Source organism: Pinus tabuliformis, chromosome 8, assembly GCF_031772625.1.
Source record: "Pinus tabuliformis cultivar Carrire ecotype Pingquan chromosome 8, CPIR1, whole genome shotgun sequence".
Taxonomy (NCBI): Eukaryota; Viridiplantae; Streptophyta; class Pinopsida; order Pinales; family Pinaceae; genus Pinus; species Pinus tabuliformis.
The window spans coordinates 562,668,664-562,686,262 of NC_142294.1; the positions used below are offsets into that span (position 1 = coordinate 562,668,664).

The 17,599-nt window shown below is 37.1% G+C and overlaps 1 protein-coding gene across 6 annotated transcripts in view; it reads left to right on the forward strand.

Moving 5' to 3' along the window:
• Positions 1 to 17,599, forward strand: part of LOC149236711 (LRR receptor kinase SERK2-like) — a 247,647-nt gene that overhangs the window by 105,741 nt on the left and 124,307 nt on the right. The window lies entirely within an intron of this gene.

Consider the following 17,599-nt stretch of genomic DNA (forward strand, 5'->3'; position numbering starts at 1 on the left):
CTTCCCACTACTACTGTAACTGCCTACCAGTGCCATTGGAGAATCGAGCTATAACCTGTATAGCCTGTTACTTCGAACTCCAATCTGTCTCACCCTCTTCCAGCTTGGGTGTTTGAAAAACATCCTCTCCCTACGAAGTGGACATTATATCCCTTATCCTGTAGCTAGGATACTGAAATCAAGTTCATACCTAATCTTGGCACATGCAGTACATCTGTAGCGCTGGTACTTGCTCCTGACTCCCTCTAAAAATCGATGGTACCTCTCCCTACTGGAGTACACTTCGTTCTATTTCCCATCGTAATCTAGAAATCCATCTGCTCCTCATTGTAGCTAGAGAAATATTCTCTAACCCTGTCATGTGAGCTAACGCTCCACTGTCTATATACTAGACACTCTGTGAAGTTGATCCTGATAAGCAAGCAAATTCATCCTCCAATCTGGAAGACATCTCTAAAGCCCTCCGAATATCAATTTGATTCATGGCCATATTGAAGAATTCTTGGTATACTCTAGTGTGCTAATTTTGGGTATACTCTAGTGTGTTAATTTCTCTTCCTTTCGGCATTGAATATGCTCCAACAACCTGTTGCAAACCCTCTGTGCCTAGACAAGAAATATGTTCTTTGAAAATATTCAGTTGCTGCTCCCTCTGCTTGCTGGAATTGCTTCGCTGGATAATTTGAATTTTTCTGCCACCTGCAACTGAAAAAATCAGAGCCTTTCTCAACGATTCGTACTGCCTGGCTAGGCACTGCGCAACCCTTGAAAATACCGTCCAGCTGCTCCCTCTTAACAACGGAATTTTCTCCCTTCGACTTTGAACCTTTTGTCTGTCAAAATAGCTCTGATACCATGTGAAAATTCCTTGAAATGCAACAACTGGAAATATTTCTCTTAACTGAGAATTAAATATACAGTTTATTTTGTTTACGACAAAATAACGAAATATTCTCACTGCAATTTCTTCACCAAACAGAATAATGTGGAAAATAAAAATAGGCACTGAGAAATATGCTAGCACAAACATAAATTGACACCATTATTTTGGACAAAAGTCCTTGGAAAAACCTAACTTGGGAAAACCGATGCAGTAGTATGAGGGTTTATTTTATTATGCAGCAGCAAAATTTCTGAGTACAATGAAAATATCGCCAAACTGGCGAATTTGCCCAAGAGAAATGCTAGCAAAGTTATCCGAGGGATAATTACCCTTGCTCCAAGCAATCCCACAACAAATTTAGCCTTAGAACTGGCTCTGGAACACTTCTGCGTCAGCCTTCTGCGCAGATCCCACACTTGCTGCCAAAAAACTTCCTCTAATGGATGTCTAGCTTGTTGCTGCCAATGGATGTGATTCTTCTGGCCTCTTGGAAATTTTCCCGACTACTGAATGTTGAATCGACCCCTGCTCTGGCTAAATTGAACTGCCTTTCTTGAGGCTCTGCGCAGTCCTTGCGCAACCTCTTGGAGCTAAAATTCGACCTCCTCTTCTGACTCTTTCGGATCTGGAATCCTCCTCCTGAAATATGCTACTTTGCCCCTTTGACACCTACTAATCACTCACTGACTCGACCTCCACTGCTGAATCAACTGCCACTGGGAGATCTAATTGTTTAAGCAACTAAGTATCTGCTACTGTGTGATCCCCATCTACCCATCGACCTCCTCTTATAATCTCCATCTGGGACTCCAATGACCAAGATTAAAACATAATTAATGGCTGAGATCATTTCTGGATCGATCCATGTGAGTTTCTAGATTATTCTCACCTTTCTCAATTAATATTGATTAATTAAACACTTTTCCTAAGTTTAGACTTAGGAAATATTTAAAAATAGGCTAATAATCTAATTGAGACACTTCTAGGTGGAATTTCTAGAAACAATTTTTGGGTTATGGAGAACTCTTGTGTTTTAGTCTCTCCACAAAGTTTCAAGACTAGAACACCTCTGATGCTACTAAAACTAACAACTATCCCATTGTTTCTGAGTATAATTTAGCAGTGGAAAACTAAACATCAAATAAAGTGACACCAAATGACAGAGAATATATTATGTAACTAGTCAAAATTGCTGCAAAGGAATTAGCTTGACCATATATGATCTTACTCTTTAGTTTGGATAGTTGGTTAAGGACTTATGAATCAAAACGACTTGCTGTCTTATAAAATTAGATTGTGAAGTTTTCTTAAAATGTGAGAGACAACTTGTTAGGCCCAAATCAACCACCCAATGAGTGCCAAATCACTCCTAGATGTTACATCTAGGGGTGGGAAGGCTGGAAGATAAAATTTGAGGCTTATGAGACATCTCCTGAACCTATGACAACTGAAAAAGTCAATTTTCGGCAACTTGGAAATTGCTTTTCATGGAAATGAGATGAAACCCTTTTAGGCAAAGTGCCTAGAAAATTTCCAGATTTTAAAATACTCTTTAAATATTGTTGGAAGTTGAATAAATATGACTCTAAATAGTAAATAAGAGCCACAAAGAAGATTTCTAAGGACAACTTACTTGTAGCAGTGTTGCACTAATCGGGAAAAAATCGTGATAATATCGTTTTATCGCGATTTTTTCAAAACAACGAGAAAATCGGGCGATAAAATTGGATTTTTTTTCTATAGCCGATTTTTTCGGAAAATCGTGAGTTTTTGAAAAAAAAATCGCGAGTTAAGCTACCCCTGTCACAAGTAGAGGGCGTGGTATACCTCCTGTAGCTCCTAGTTCTTCAGCGTCTAGAGCACAACAGAGTCTACTGCCAACTCCACCGACATTTACATCTAGAGAGGCAAAGGAGATCAGTAGTATTAGACTTTAGTTATTTGGTTCATTTCATTGTATATGACATTATGACTCATGATATGAGATACATTATTATATTTTTTGTTGATATTTTGAGGCTGAGTTGGGAGTCATGAGTCAGGACTTATTGTTCAGGACATGATTCACTATTATGTGTGATGTGGCACTAGGAATGATATTAAACATCTTATATATTAATTCTTTTATCATATTTATGTGTCAATGTATTTATTTTATGTTGTAGATGCTTTAGATATTAAAAAAATTGCAAAAAAATGAATATTTTTGTATGTTACGATTTTTTCCCAATTTTTACGATATTTTTCCGATTTTTTCCCCGTGCCGATAATATCCCGATAACGATTAGTGCAACATTGACTTGTAGAGTGTTGACAATCTTTGACTTTGGTGCAGATCTTGTGTGCTACAACCAAATAAAGTTTGGATATGTATGGAATTTGACTAGATACAAGTGTAAGATGTGCTTAAGGAGACAATATATCTATCCTTGGTTTAAATATAGCATTTAAATCAATTTCTCGAAGGTAAAACTTGCTAAATGGATGTAACTAATGAAAAATCAACAAGTAAATGATCTTAGTGCAATGTTGAACATAAAAGTCTTAGAATTTTGGGAAAGACAAGTGGTTGTTGGAATTATATAGTGTGCTAAGATTACCTCACTATGCCTGGATTTGAAAACTTATACCTCCTTAAATCAATCTTGTAATGGTCAAGGAAGAGGGTTTGGTATACTATGAGAATTTTCCCCCACTATTGACTTAATAACCTCTTCAAATTTTGAACCAACTAGGAGCGTACCTTGTTGTGAGGCATTCTTTGGTCTTCAGATTGAGTAAGAGATGAATATGAACTCCTTGAATTGAAGCTCCCCTTTGGAATGATCCAATCGATTGAAGCGCTTCGCCCACTAAACAAATGAACAAAGTGGGGTTTCCTCCTAGTTTGCCCTGCCCCCATGACTTATAGTCCCTTGATGGTTCAACATGTTAACTTTGTGTAATTTTACTTGTTAGAAAGAATATCAAATTATAATCATGATAACACTATTTATTGAGAAAATAAATACAAATAAAAACCATCCCACACAATGAAAAATAAAACTTTGAACAAGGGTTTGCAAAATGAAGCTCTTTTATTAAATGGCACTTATTGCATATGAAAACAACTATTACAAGTGGGGAAGCTAGCTTTTTATAGAACATTTTTTAATGGCTAGATAATGTTTAGTTGGACTCCAAAAATAGTTATTTTTACTAGCCATCTACAAGTTGAAGACTTACTAATTTTCATAAAGGAATGATTTGACCACTAAGGGGTTGACTTAGCTCACAATAGCCAATTCAATCCATAATTCCCTTTGCTAATGGCCTGGAATGGTCAACAGTGAAGAATAGTAAACTTTAGTAGCTTAATGTCCTACTCATCGGTCCTTGGAAGAATTTGACTTAGTCTTTGGAAGGTTCAACTTGGCTAGAGGAAGTTGACTTGGTTTCCAGGAATAATATTTTGCTTTCTTACAGCTACTTTCTTAGTCCACGACATAATTTCCCGGTCCATGAGGTCTTTGACGACTATTTAGACCACCCAACAGCTAGTTGAATTCTCCAACAACTAGCTCGACTTTACTTGTCTTCCTTTAGTAACATGACCTGGCCTCTTGCTCACTAGATCTCCAATGCACTTGACTTTTTGGCAATTTTGTAATATCCCTTTTCAATAATTTAGCCAAAAATACCTAGATTTATGTAAAAGTTTCGATAAATCTTTTTCTTGACAAATTTTCAAGAAATTCATAGAGATATATTTGCCGCAAAAATAACACCATGACACTTGGCTAAACTTAGCAAGAAAAAATAGGCAGTATTTATTAGAAAATCAACCTTATTTCATTAACTGGAATCTATGTTGCATGAAACATCTAGGAACCTGACGTATCAAGCTGTACCTGTATCCGAAACGCCGAAACTCAACTCAAACTTTGGTTGAAACACGAGTATCATGTAATTGTTAAATTTTGTAGCTATGGTCGGTCTTCATAAAATTTTCATTTGTATCTATGAATTATATTTGTAAAAAGATATTTATAGAAGCCATGTTCTCCATGCTTGCAAAAGAGAGAAAAATATTTATTTTGTATTCAAAAAGAAAAATGACGAGGCTCATCAAGAGCGAGAAAAACATAATTTTTGAATTTGTATTTTGCCACTACAATTGACCAATTCGGCTCTCAAAGTGTCAAGTCAGCCTGCCTATGAGACACACCCTTTCGCATGGACGAAACACTATAAATTGAGCCTATCCACTCTCCTCCAAAGGCAGATTTAGATCACACATTATATCTTTGTTTTGGTGCGAAGAAGACAAGGATCATAATGGTGAAAATCAGAGAAAGATACATGCTCACTCTAGCAAATAAAGGAGACCCAATTTTGTACAAGTTTGAGGTTCATCTCTTTGTGGAACAATGTGAAAGTCTGAGGTTCATCTCTCTGTGGAACAGTGCGAAACTCTAAGAAAGATACTTGCTCACTCTAGCAAATAAAGGAGATCGAATTTTGTACAAGTCTAAGGTTCATCTCTTTGTGGAACCGTGCAGAAGTATGAGGTTCATATCTCTGTGGAACAATGCGAAACTTTGAGGCATATGCCTTTGTGGAGCAATGCGAAGGTACTGTGGCATAAATGTGCAAGTCTGAGCCACAACATCTATGATATCATTCTATGGTATAGTGTGAAGGGTCTACAATTCAATGCGTAAGATCTGAGGCACCATTTCGGTGGGATCACCCGAATGTGCAGGCTGAGATTGAGGATGTGTTTCGGCCCCCTTGGAGACTTTATCTCAATGATATATATATATATATATCTGTGGCATAGTGTGAGTTATGAGGCAGACTTGGAGAACATTTCTTGATCTTGTTGTAGATCTTTTGTGGACATAACTGTGGAGGGTCGACTTGGTCCTTGGTGGTTGGTCATCTTGCTTGTTAGTTGAATTTGATGTATCTCTTGTTGCATTGATTCTCTAAGGAAAAGGTTGGCTAGGTTTTTCCCCTTAGTGAGTTTTCCTAGGGAAAAATATTGTGTTCTTAATGTGGCTGTCTCTTTATGATCCTACTATGTTAATTGTTGATGTCTTCTGTGTAATTATTGAATGATGAAATAATGAATAAGAATACGAAAAGATCAAAATCATCAAAGATAATTATTAGTATAGAAAACTCTTGTAAATCAATAGTAATCATGTATGAGAGTTAATATTGACTTGGCTTTCCTTCTAAATTGTCATCTATGGGTCATATTCCTTTTTCTCCTTGCAAGATAATGTGTTATTCACATATATATATATATATATATATATATATATATATATATATATATATATATATATATATATATGATGTTTCAATCGATGTTTCCATTTTTGGGAAGTGACGTTTTCAAACGTACCCATTTTGGAAACTCTGAAACATTTCAGTGTTTCGTGCAACTTAGACTAGAATATGATATTACATGCCAAATATGGATTAGAACTTGTAAAGCACTTGCAAGATATCTGAATGGCTGATAATAGTTGAAAATCCACTCCAAATAAACAATACGACCTCCAAAATGACTACTGCAATACTGTTCCTGGCCTCCCAAAACTAAAATTGGAAATGAAGTCCAAGTTGGAGATTTGGGTGATCCCCACTCCAATCCACAGATTTGCTCACCAATTGATGCTGGTGAAGCTTTATGAGATTTCTGAATGAAACCTCCACAATAGTGAGTTGGGGTTTCATCCAACACACAAAGAAACGCAAGAGTTTTCTTCCTAGTTTTCTCTGACCCTGAAAACCAAGTTCTCAAACTCTCCAAGAAAATAATCCAAATCCAAGATGCCCCAAATGACTTGCTTTCACCTCTTTTAAAGATTTGATGGATCTCTTTCCAACCTTCTAGAAGCACTTTTATTGTATTATTTTATTTTCATTTTAGAAACTCCTCCCTTTTATTTATCTAAGTGACTCTTTTTATTTTATCTTATTTAAGTCACTTTTAATCCCAGAGAATGATTAATCTTCTTCTACGATCTCTTAGGCCACTGAAAGTTACTTTTCATCATCCCATCTTGTAGATCTCTTCATCCCGGTTCCAATGAGCTATTACACTAAGCTGTTTCTCCAAACAATCTGCTCCAAATAACACCTTTAGTGTATTTAATTAAAATATGCTTGATAATAACCCCATTTTACGAGCATTGTCGGAATGCAACGGAACCAAGTACGAACTGTGCATAACTAACCTTGATGATGAAATATAGCAAGCAAACCCTATCAGACCCCCTAAAACTCCTCCAAAAGCCTCTAGGCCCACTGTTGAAGTAATCTTTCTCTTGTGATCTGGCTGACACAAATCCACATCTTACCAATTGTAAAGGCATATGTACACAAATACCAGGATCCCATATGAACCATTGTGTCACATCATGCCTTCGTGCCACCAATCATGAATGGAACCTATCGATACGTGAATCCCAAACAAATCTCTGACTCATCATGTCACTAATAGATCCACCTGGATCCCATTGCCACCTTGGCCATCTATCATCACCCATGTCCCATGGCTCCAACTATGCTGTCCCTTGCTGTGGATGTTGCCCCATAAATTATCCACTTAGTAGGATACCAACTCATTGCCTCTCTCCAATCCATCCCCTAGCACAAATCTTGTGCATAAGTACTCACACAAGAAGCAATCCCACAATGCTTCTGCTGCGCCATTCTAATTCTATGCTCCTAAACTGCCGGCTCGTCCCTCGGTCTTGGCCAACCTGTAAAACTTATTTGGAAGGCTTCGCCTGGTCAACCCATAAGATCCCTCTAGAAAAAACTGCCCCTCTCCAATGTACAAAGGTGGGCTAATAGTGTTGCAAGCCTTGTCTATGTATTCCTGAAGAGGCATGTGCTGGAACTCTAGAATGTGAACCCCTAGCTACCTAGTTAGGGATGTTAGTTGCTCCCCAATGCTAGACAGCTTGGCCGTTGACTTGGAACACACAACTCCAAGCTCCTCAAGTTTATTGTTTTGCTGCAATATTATTCTTGGCCTCCCCAAACTGAAACTGGAAATAAAGTCCAAGTTGGAGATCTAGGTGATCACCACTCCAATCCACAAATCTGCTCCAGATCTGCTGACCAACTAATGCTGATGAAGCTCTACGAGAGTTTTGAATGAAACCTCCACAATAGTGAGGTGGGATTTCATCCAACACACCAAGAAACCCAAGGGTTTTCATCCTACGGTTCTTTGAACCTAGAAACCAAGTTTTCAAACTCTCCAAGAAAATAATCCAAATTTAAGATGCCCCAAATGCCTTGCTTTCCCCTCATTTAAAGATTTGATGGATCTCTCTCCAACCTTCTAGAAACATTTTATTTTATTATTTTATTTTCATTCTAGAAACTCCTCCCTTTTATTTTATCAAAGTGACTCATTTTATTTTATTTTATTTAAGTCATTTTTAATCTCAGGGAAAGATTAATCTTCCTCTATGATCTCTTCGTCCACTGAAAGTTACTTTTCATCATCCCATCCTGTAGATCTCTTCATTGCAGTTCCTACGAGTTATTGCACTAAGGTGTTTCTCCAAATAACACCTTTAGTGTATTTAATTAAAATATGCTTGATAATAACCCCGTTTTACGAGAATCATCAGAATGCAATGGAACTAAGAACGAATTGTGTGAAACTGACCTTGATGATGAAATATAACAAGTGAACCCCGTTGGACCCTATAAAACTCCTCCAAAACCCTCCAGGGTCACTAATGATGTAATCTTGCTCTTGCGACCCAACTGACACAAACCCTGAAAATCCACCCTAACCACATCATAAGAGAAACTAAAAATGGGGACATTACATATTTCAACATCTTGGTATGCTAAAACCGACCATGATCTGCACTGGATATCTTTCTGAATCTTCATATCATGCCTATGTTGCCACATCATCCCTATTTCTACCATGTCTACCCACTTGTTGGTTCCATAATATCTTGAGAAATTTGAGAAATCTAACACTTGGGTATTGTTCCTCTTGTTCTGCCGATCATTTTTGACATAATGCCTACATCATTTTTCCCAACACTGACCCTGTTCTACTACCTGGAAACTTGTTTGACCTATTGGCCAAGTTTGACCAAGTTGTAACTAACCACTGTCTCCTTTGGTTGGAAAAAATCAACGTGGCATGGAATCCTCTCATCAAGTTGAACAAATTGAGACCAAGTTGACTTTTTGACCATCAAGACCACTTTGCATTGGGAACACTGAACTGCCTCAAGAAATGTGAAAAGTTCTCAATATGAGGCCACCATGCATGAGAGTTGATTGAGAGATATTGCACGAAAACCAAGGCCACCTACAGAGTCTATAGACTCTAACCATGTGGTAAGACATATGTGCACCTTGATGTGAGCTGGACCAACCCATACATTGGTGATCACCCCTTCAAAAGCAGGTTCCCATAAAACTATGAGTCCTCAAGTAGGCTCATGTAAGGCCCTCCAATCCGACACAGAGTGAAAGGACCCCCAAATGAATTACAAAGAACCAACCATGGTCCAACCAAGACAACAAGATACAAACAATAAGAACAAGACATAGGCATGGGACACCTAATACAAAGCCTCACATGGTTTTAACTTTTTACAGTGCTTTTGACTTGTGACCTTGGGCTTACAATGGTGGTGGTAAATGTTGCAATTTTTTTTGTATGTACCCCTGTTGAAATGCGGGGTAACAACTAGCTCCAACTGCAAGACATGTACTCTACTCAGGAGGTTGTGAGAACCTCAACATCTTCCATCTGTCACCTGAAAGGCTCAACCAATACAATGTAAAATATAGGGATAGAGTCAGACCGAAGTCCTATCCTTTCCTCACATGGCATTAAAATCAAAATGCAATGATAACTAATTTAGAAAATGAAATAATTGACATAAATGGAAATGACATTGCATAAATATATAACTGTACTAAAGCATGTAAAAACATCTCTCAATGAAATTAAATCACTGAAGGAAAATTTGAAACTGTGCTAAAATGAATTTCAATGAAGGAAAATAAAACATCTAAATCTAATCCGATGCACTTGCTAAAGAGATTATTCATCCTATCCTAATATACTCAATAGATGTATAGCATGTTAGGTAAAATCATATAGCCAATGTAACCAACATATTAATTCATTATTACCTTGGATTTTACCTTTGTGCTTGATTGCTAAGTAAAATAATGAAATGCCAAACCCGTTGCAAGTATAGGTTGGAACTTCCTTCATGGGTCAAAACAAGTTTGCCTTAGGATGATCATTACGTGGAAGAAAATTAAAGAAACACCACAGTTCACCTATACTACTACATGCTTTTTCAAACCTTTGATCAATGGGGCTAATATAATGATCTTTCTCAGTGTATGCATTCATAAACGTTTTTTGTTAAATTAGTATGCAAGGGAGGTTTTGATGGCGGATCCAACTGGAACCTTTGCGTAGAATGCTGCCCTTCCTGGCTGCCTCTAATCACATACATACAAATGATGAGAGAATTCACGAAAATTGAAAATACATTGAAACCTACAACCTACAATAGATAGTTTTGATATGTGAGGTTGAAAGATTATGACATGTATCGGAATTTGCAAATGATGTGGCTTTCCCACTACTGCAAAGTTCATATCCTTCCTATCAAATGGGGCTTTGTACACGTGAGAAACACATCAAAGATTGCTAAAGAATTTCTGTTGGATCCTGAATGTAGAAGTCCCTTTTCTGCACTTGTACATATGCCTTCTCCTGTATGAGTTGATATGGTTTCTCATAGTCTATGAAATAATTTGGTTGTTCATGAAGCCAATATTCTACAATCTGACATCTCTCAGTGTTTTGTCATATATAGGATCACCTGTGACGAAAGAACATCTCAAATCCCATTTACAGTTGTCAACTTTAAGGAATGCATTCATAGCCTCAATTTCTTTATGGTCCCCATCCTCTTCAAGAGTATGCCTGTTTACGTAATCCTCCTCTTCGAAATCGATAGTAAATGTGTCATGAAAATCAAGTGCTTGGAAAGGAGTCTATTGCACACACATTTCTATAAGGCTTTGATGTTTTTAGGCCCATCTTCTATGAAACTTCAAGGGTCATGACATTCATTGCGGCCCTTGAATCTAACATATAGTTATGTAATATCCTGTCTATGACTACCAATGAAATGAAAAATGGCTCATGAAGTGGGTTGGTAGTTGACTTGTCCATTGAAGATGACAAGATTAAAGGAGGATCTGCCTCACCATTTGTAACGGATCTCTGATTATCTGATGCTTTGAAACCTAGTTCCTTCCCAATTTGATTTCTATACTTAAAGAGCTTGACTATTTCCATTAGGGGCACAGGTGTCTTGACATTGTTAGCCCAAGTTGCAAGGTCAAAATTTGATCTACCTTTAAGTATAGGTCTCTATAGTAACCTGTACTTCTGTAACTTTAACCTCTTCATCCTTTTGAGAAGTACTTTGTTGCTCTTTCTTCTCTTCAGGTGCTTTCTTGTTCTTTCTGTTATAACTTATAAGTCATCCCCTTAAATCTTGCTTCCTCGAATCTTTTCTTTATCTCTTTCAAGGATGGTATCTCTCCAAATAATGCAGTATTCCTGTCCACTGTGATGTCTCTCCATGATGAAATGTTAATGAAGCTGCCTGACATCATATTACAAAGTATTCGGAAAACCTGTATCTTCTATATTCTCCTGATTAAAACTTGCTGCTACTGCGCAAGCTTCCTCTGCATGATAAGTTTGACATGGTCTACACTAGTGTGGATATGGTTGATTCACCATATTATTTGTTTCCAAGTTATTTGGGGGTTTTTGATTTTGCGTAAGACCTCTATATATATCCCCTTTGGTTGGAGCTTAATTTGCTATTTTGGTTGTTGATAGTTTCTTTCCAATTTTAGTATTTTGTCTTGCATAATCTGTTGATTCTAATTGATTCTATCCTCATCATTTGTTGATTCTGACTTATTGACATTTGAAGTTCTTTCATCTACTGGGTCAAAAGAGTTATGGGATTTGAAGGTTCTGCCGAAGTTGATGTTGTTTTCTTTTTCTTTAGGTTTTGGTTTAGCTCTTGGAGGGTTTAAAATGGCTGTTTTTCTTGACAAAGCCCAACTATCACATGTTGTTTTAGTCTTTTCCTTTGCTTCTGCTAGAGTTCTTGGTTGGGCTCGATGAAGAAAGAAACTGAAAGTGCACTGAAAAGCATTCATATAGTATGTCAAAAGAGTTGATGTGACTGGAATTTCGTGTACAACCTTGTCAAGTCTGATGTTAAACTCTTCAGTAGATTCATTGTCCTTTCTCATAATGTCAATCAAACCATTTAATAGAAATCAAACATCTCTTTTCTTAGTACCTCTTCCAATAAAAATTTCATTCAATTTATTAATAGTATTTATACCATGAGCAAGAAGACTTTCGAACCATCTACTAGCATCACCAGTCATTGAAAGAGCAAAGCATTTAAACAAAACATCAAGATGCATTATCCTAAGAGATCTCATACTATGCAAAAGATTATCCAAAATTCCCTTAGCATAATGAATTCCAACAATCATTCAATGATATGTTCAAACATAGTAGCTGATCACTTCTAGACAGTCAAATATTGACAGTTGTTCACGCATATCTTCATCGGAACTCAGTTCAACAGTTTCAGATTGAAGATAACAGAAGTTATTGGTAAAATTATTCAGACTTGTGATTGAGGGATCAGATCACATCTGCCAAAAGGAGGATCCAAGCACAGAGACATATTATCAGATCTGGATTCGCTCTAATCCACAAAAGTGGTCATTTTTTTTGTAGTTGCATGGCCAATTTATGTGTGTGACGTATGCTGCAATCTGTGTGCTGTAAGACCCCGTGAAGGTTTCAAAGAAGAATTCGACCCCGATTCTGTGTGTTTGACAGAGCCGAGCCAGCAGCTAAATACAGAACCCCGCATAGTATAATACTCGGATCCAGTTTGTTTTTTTTCTACCACAGCGCGAAGGGATAAGAGGTAGCCGCAGACTAGTGAAGGTTACACTTGCTTGTTGCTGGACATACGTATTCAGATCGTGGCAAACCCTTACAAATATTCGTCGTAACTTTGTGGCTTTTTTATATATTAATCCATGGATTCATTCCCGTGAAAAATTTAAAAAGCTTGGAACCCTCGACTTTAGTCTGATCTATACAGAGATCTCCAAAACAAAAATTCAAGAGCCATATATTCGGCTGTCACTCTACATCAACTCGTCGCTGCTTGAGAGATTTGTGTTGCATTCAGTTTCCTTTTGGATCTGCTGCGTCATCATCCACAAAAGGTAAAAAGAGAAGGAGTCCAATTTTTTTAATTTTCTGCGTAACCTATAACACACGTGAATAGAAGTGTCATTTTTATGACTGGTATGGGTTAAAAAAAAAAAAACACGATAGATTAAAGCGAGGGCTATTGTCTTTTAATGGCAATAATTATTTTGGGAAGAAAGTGCAAAACGTTTATAAAGGGGGGTGTTATAATGTATTGGGAGTTTAACTCTCAAGTGTAATGGGAGACATAAGTGATTAAAAAAAAAAGCACGTATGTTTCATGGGAGACATAAGTGATTAAAAAAAAAGCACGTATGTTTCATGGGAGACATAAGTGATTATAAAAAGAAAAGGGTGTATTTTTACATTTTTAGTTGTATGTGCCTTATGGGAGATATAAGGGTTCAGCAATGTTCTGTGGAAAATGTATATAAGGAATATTTTAAATTATTCTTTGGAGTGATGGATTGATATAATGCCATTTTAGAGTGAAAAGTGAGGGATGCCTTTTTTATAAGTTGGTGGTGAACAGTTCTTTATAGAAGGTTGTTAGGCACTTATTTCTTGAATAAGTGTTTTGAGTGGAGATGTGAGAGTGTCTAAAAAAAAGGAGGGAATTTCGTATTCGAACCTGCCTGGAATTGAATAATGGGGTCTACTTGTGTGTAATATTTTACATATGTGTCAATTTATTTTGTCTCAAGTGAGTCAATCATTGTCATCAAAATTCAAGTCATTGTAACCAAAGTCAAGTGAGTCATCAAAATTTAAGATTGTAATTGAATTTCAGGGTGCATGATCGGTAGTACCTGACACCCTAAGGTGACATAATAATCAACCGAGTGAGTACAAGCAAACATGAGAAATGGGTAATGGCGGAAAGCATCTGCAAAACACATCTCAAGAAATAAAGAAATTGCAAGAGTGCAATTGTGAATTGCACAATAAAATTGAAATACTCGAGTGGAAACCAAAGCAAAATCAAAACATAATTGATCAAATGGCTGACACACTAGCAACTGCAAATGATCTTCAAAAGGAAATAGAAATGAGAGAACAATTGATTGATGCACTCTAGATAAAACTAAGGCAAAAGCAAGAACTACTTGATGATATGATTGATGCAAGATCTACAGTAAAGATAGATGCAATCTGTGAAACAAAAGATCTTATCCAAACAGTAAGTGCAATATGTGAAACAAATGAACCCATCCAACAAGTTGATGAAAGTTGTGGCACAAAGGATCTAATAGAGTAGTGATACAAATGAATTGATAACAAAAGTTAATGCAACTTGTGATAATAGAGGTGATTGATGCTCATTGTGATAACAATCGCAGTAGCAGCAGCAACAACAACAACAACAACAATTGTGATGAAAAACAAGAAGAAAATGATCTTTCCAAGATAGTTATTAGACCTTGGGAAGAAATTTCATTCAACAATGATCGACATGGCTTGGGATATACCAAAGACAACAACTTTCATATTCCAGATTTCTCCAAACTAGTTCAGTTTAGGAGTGCAGGATTCCTTGAAGATATTCAAAATTTTGTTAAAAAATGTCAGCATTGTAAAAGAGATGGTCATATGGAGAGTTAGTGTTTTGACCTCCATCCTTGTCTTCATTGTGGGAAGACAAATCATCTATCAGAAAGATGTCAAAAATATAAAAAGGATAAAAAGACAATCAATTATGGATGGATAAACCCTTGGAAATGGAATCAAGAAGTAAAGAAGTAGCAGAAGTCCTACAGTCTAGTCAGAACAATGGTCAAGGCAAAAGAGTCAGAGAAGGTATTCTCCACACCTAAAGGGCGGACACACAATGATAAAAGAAACTCTCCTACACCTTTAGGGGGGGAGTAAATTCATAAATTAATGAATTGAAGATGGTTAGTGGTAACCCATAAACCACCACATTGTTTATCAAAGTAATATGGTTAGTGGTAAACCAGAAACCACCACCTTATATAATCAAAGGAGAGTCAAGACCGGTTAGTGGTCATCTAGAACCACCACATCATTCAAAGCAAATCGATTAGTGGTAAACCTTAAACCACTAGTTTCCATAACCACTAGTTTCCATGGTAATTGGTTAATGGTCAACTGGAGAAACCACCACCTAAAGAATCCAAAGCCCCAACTTGGATCCTTTCCAGAATTAACTATTGAAAAACTTCCCTCCTTGCACCTAATAAAGGTGGAACATCAGATATCAGGCTTCAAGTTTCGATGTCAAATTAGTTAAATCAATCAACATTAAGAATTCCAACAATCATTCAATGATATGTTTAGACATAGTAGCTGATCACTTCTAGACATCCAAATATTGACTGTTTTCACGCAGATCTTTGTCGGAACTCAGTTCGACAGTTTCAGATTGAAGATAACAAAAGTTATTGGTAAAATTATTTAGACTTGTGATTGAGGGGGGAATGATAGACTGTAAGTCCCTAGACAATCACAAGTTCTGAGAGCATGAATTGTAGAACTTATCTTTATGAGGTGTCATTGTGATCCAATGAGCTGTTAGTGTGATCTAGATCTAGATCTAGAAGAACTAGAAGATTGAATGATGTGTTATATATTCAGATATTTGAGATCAATACAACAACAAATGGCATCAAGCCTTTTCTGCCATTTTGCTTGCTTGTCTCGCCCATGTTAATTCTTAACTAGTATAACTGAGGTGTAACCCTTTCGAATTTTAGGCTTCTTGGTTTATGTGTGTGCTATATTGAGGTTCTTCTGCCTTATCTACTGAGGCTTAGATCTTTGCTACAACATGTTAGCCTTTTGGATTTATATCAAATGAAGTGTTTCTTTCAAGGCAGTTTATCATCATCGTGATGACCTTGAGGAATATGTTACTTTCTTCCTTGAGATCATAAACAAAATCTATACACAATTCAACAGATCATTAGTCCTGATCTCTTTGATCTTCTTACAACAAGAACAAGGCAATCTTTGGCTTTTGAGACTGCCTTGTCAACTTACTAAGGCTCTTAGACCTTCGTAACTTTCTGAGATAACTTTGCTCTGAGTTTTTGATCTTCGACCTTAGGCAATAAGCTCTGAGGCCTATTTGGCCCATTCTAACAGACTCTGAGGCTCGGATTTCGGTTTCTTCAAGATTTGTGGTCTTAGGACCTTTAACAAGAGAACTTCGACCTTCTTGGGCTAGGCTCTAAAGTCTTCTTGGCTTACTATGACAAACTTTGTGTCCTCCTCATCTTATTGAAATGGATTGAGGCTTATATTTAACTTAGACTTCGACCTTCTCACAAGAATGCTTCAACCTTTTTGGAATATTAACACAACAGACAATACTTTGGCATATATATGTAGCTTTTTTCTAAAACAGACTTTTGGTCAAGCTTAATTATGTATCACAGTTATGAGACTCTGGCCTACCTGAGGATATTTTATCTTTCCAAAAATTAACTAGGGCTTCGACCCTTTACAACTCTTGCTTAGACACAAGACAAATTCTTCATTTTTAGGCGGACATGAACATAGGACAGATCAAATATTTTCGTCCTTTTTATAAATAGAATGGGACTAGGGTTTCTAGGGCTGGTGATAGATTAAGCCCTAGATGATAACAGGAAGTAAATTGCTTCTTTTAGGGCTGCTCTTTCACCCTTTCTCTGAAACCATGTTGAATTCTTAGGGATCTTTTTATCTGATAATTACTTCATGCGATTTCTTAATTTAATCTTTCATTCATTCAATTTCATCATAAAGCAGTTACACCGAAGATCTTCAACCATAGACATTAGGATCATAAAGAGACAGCCAAATCAAGAACACGAGCATTACCCTGCGAAAACCCACATGGGGGAAAAACCGAACAACCTTTCCTTAGAGAAATTCTTCAATTCAACAGAGATACATCTAATCATATACAAGGTCAAACATAACTAGGTCAAACTTGGTCAAGCTTCCCTCTAGTCTAGTCAACAATCTTGATCTGATGTGCTGCCTATCCTCAGAGATTCGGTCCTGTAACATTTCAAGAATTCGGCCCTACAGCCTAGCCTCAGAAAAATTCAGTCCTGCAACTTCTTGCCTGAGGAGTTTTGTCTTGCAACTCTGTAACAGCTCGGCCCTTCTGTTTCACACATGCTAGGAGCAACAGAGGAAGATACCATACGGAGGAAGACCGAGAAGAGAGCAAGATCATCAAGTTCTTCATCCTTCTAGCTTCCTGCTTCTTTTGCTGGAATGAACAGAGAATTCTTCTTAAGTGTGATCCAAATTGTTCTTAATGAGGAGGTCAAATGGCTTATTTATAGTCTTTCTGGCTGGCCAAATAGGTGCCTCTTCACCGGGGCTGACTTGACGAGAGGGGGGCCAATCTGACT